Genomic DNA, 3,285 nt, shown 5'->3' on the forward strand with positions numbered 1-3,285 from the left:
TGTTATGTGTTGATCAAATGTTATTTCATATCAATAATACAGTGAAACGTTAAAACGTCGTAAACACATTTTAACATTTTAGTATATTTTAGCTATCGTCTGCGAAGAATTCGTTTATAGTTATCCCGCGGGAACCATGCAATTTTTCGGGATAAAACTATTATCATCATCATCCCAGCCTATATACATCCCACTGCAGGGCACAGGCCTCCTCTCGTAATGAGAGGGCTTGGGCAGTAGTTCCCACGCAGGCCCAGTGCGGATTGGGAACTTCACACACACCGTTGAATTGCTTCGCAGGTTTGTGTGCAGGTTTCCTCACGATGCTTTCCTTCACCGTAAAGCTCGTGGTAAATTTCAAATGTAAAACTAACTGTAATTTAAAACTATTATATTTTTAATAATCACTTTAACTAAAAATATTAGATGAAATTAAAAAAAAGTCAAAACTAAGACCTAAACTACATGCTAAAAACCACTACGCGTCGAAGCCGTGTCCATAATGCCAGCAGCATTTCCCCGCTGTATGGCCAGCGCTACCTGCTGAACCAGGTACAACCCGGAGCGGAGGTCGCAACCCCTATCCCGCAGCCTACGGCCCAGCTACCACACCAAAGATTTGACTTCAGCCCCCCAAGGACCAGCCATTTAGTCCGTAAAAGGCACGTTATATTTCTTCCCAAGGTTTAACACTATCTAGGTACGTAGAATTTTGTTTAAATCAGTTCAAAGGTTAGAGCGTGAAGATGCAACAAACAGAGAAACAGAGTAATTTTTAACCCCCGACGCAAAAAGAGGGGTGTTATAAGTTTGACCGCTATGTGTGTCTGTCTGTCTGTGGCACCATAGCTCTTAAATCGTATTGACTCTAATTTAACGTCAACTTTAATGGCGTGTAAACCAACGCCACTAGACAACCGACTCAGCTATAAACATTGTAAACATTCTATTGTCCAATGACGTCACGCGGCCGCACGTGCCGGGCTGGCGTCAGCCAATCAGAGCGCCGTATCGCGACACACCACACGAGACGGTCACGAGCCATGCGCCTGCGATGTGACAACGGCTGCGCTAGCAGGGAAACGGACTTTTTTATATCTCTATCGCCCGAGTTAGAAGTTACAATCTTCTTCCAAGCACAAAGTTCACTCGGATAACACTATCTATTATTTTAAGACAATGTGATAACGTATTTTAACGTCATTTTAAAAGCCGAGGTAGGTACCTACCCAACTAGCAAATCATATCGTAAAAAAGGCAGCATTACGTTCTATTTCAGCTATTGGTGGTAAGATAGATCTGTAAAATTTGAAAGAAAGGTCTGTGCACTTCTCTCGACGCGATTTGGGCACATTCTTTCAGCCTTAAGTGCTGTAAATATCGTAAGAGTATCGTATGAATAGCTAAATAATTGAAAGAATATAGAGTAATCGCAACTCGAATGCTACTAGTTCTATGATAGCCATTAGTTTGCCATCATTCCACACATAAGCCTTATAAAAGCCGGTATTATCTCTTTAATTTGACTTATTTATCGTAAAATAGCAGCGCGGATGCAATCACTCGACTTTTTGGTCGTTAGAGCGCAAACAAACGGCACTTATATAGCGTTTTGTTTATTATTGAGATAGCGTGACGGTTGTGCAAAGTCAATTTATTGAAGCAAAAGAAAATAAAAGTAAAAGGTAGTATTTTGCTCATGATGTTATATTTTATACTAAACATAATGATTTTTTAGGTAACTCTTGACACTAGATCGTAGGTCTCACTTTCATGTGCGAATAAATTTTTCGTGTACATTTCTTAAATTTTCGTTAATATTTTCATGGGCCGCATGATTTTTCAGTAGAAAATTAGTGAGAAATCATATTAATTTAAAAGTTAAAATTAATTCGCCATTATATCATCTCACTCGTCATCCTAAAACATTCACTCGGCTTATAGTGGAAAAATAGAATTGAGAATTCTTTTTTATGACTTTAGTAGCGGCATTTTGTATCAGTTTAGGGATCTTTAGTGGTGAATGCTAAACCATTATCATTTTATTTTTTATAGGTAAAATGGTAGTTTACTTGGATGTGGACAAATTCTTAAATAAGAGTGATTTAAAGCAGCTTAAGGAATCGAAATGGCCTTGGAAAGAGACCCATTTTTTCATCATGCAAGAGTGTTACACATGTCGCGCTGTTATTGATGATCATATCGTCTCAAGACCACTTCACTTTGTATTGTCTGATACGAAAATCAAATTTTATTATTGCGCAATTACAATTTTTTAACGGCATCGTAGGAAATGTTGAATGATGGATGATGGAGCACCCACTTTTTAAAATTGGAGCGAAACTCGTCATTCAAATTTTCAGTATCTTCGGACTCTGAACCATCTTTGCTTTCAAACTCTGATTTCTCACTATCATTATCACTTTTATCAATAGTAGGCTCGGAGTCTTGATTAATGGGTATATTTCCGGTACAAGAACTAGTAGATGCTTCAAAAATGTCATGTTCAGTAGAATCGTGAATATTTTCTAATACTGAACCCTCGTTAAAATTATTTGATGGCACTTCACCCGTAGCTGAACCTGATGTAGCAGTGTATGATGAATCATACGAGTGTACAATTTATTAAACTTTCCGTCGGAAACCACCACTCTTTTAATTTTTTTCTATTTGTTATAATCCATTTTAAATTAAAATAATGCAATTTTATTTACGTGATCGCAAGAAAATGGCGATTACTGTCCTGTAAAAGATTTCAAAGAATGTTTATCCCATTATTACGCTGTGTGATAGCCGTTAAATAATATTTACAGCACCCTTGGCGCTGTAATAGATTAATTTAAAGCGTTTTCTCAACTTCAATATTCAAGTCGAAAGAAATCTTGCAGACAACTATTATATGACATTAAGTGCTATTAAAGTAACTGAAATGCTATTTTTGTTGAATAAACCACTTTTACTCAGCACTTGTGCTGTAATAATTGAATGTCGAAATATGGTGCTATAAAAGTTAGTTTGACAACAAATTAGCAATTTGGTTACATTTATACAACCGTCATAAGACATACGGTTGAAAGATGGCGATCGAGAGATATCTTTATACAGTTATCGAGTAAATGCGATATGAGTTTGTCGAGAGCACGTTTACTAGACAAGTTTATGCAGCAAAAAAGCATTCAATGCTAAACAATCCAGAGAGATGCTTTTAAACGCTTTTTGATAACTTAACTTCTTTCCACACGAGTGTTTTTCGACTTAAAGTTGTAAGAGTGAAACTTATACGTT

The sequence above is a fragment of the Choristoneura fumiferana genome, chromosome 17, assembly GCF_025370935.1.
Source record: "Choristoneura fumiferana chromosome 17, NRCan_CFum_1, whole genome shotgun sequence".
Lineage (NCBI taxonomy): Eukaryota > Metazoa > Arthropoda > Insecta > Lepidoptera > Tortricidae > Choristoneura > Choristoneura fumiferana.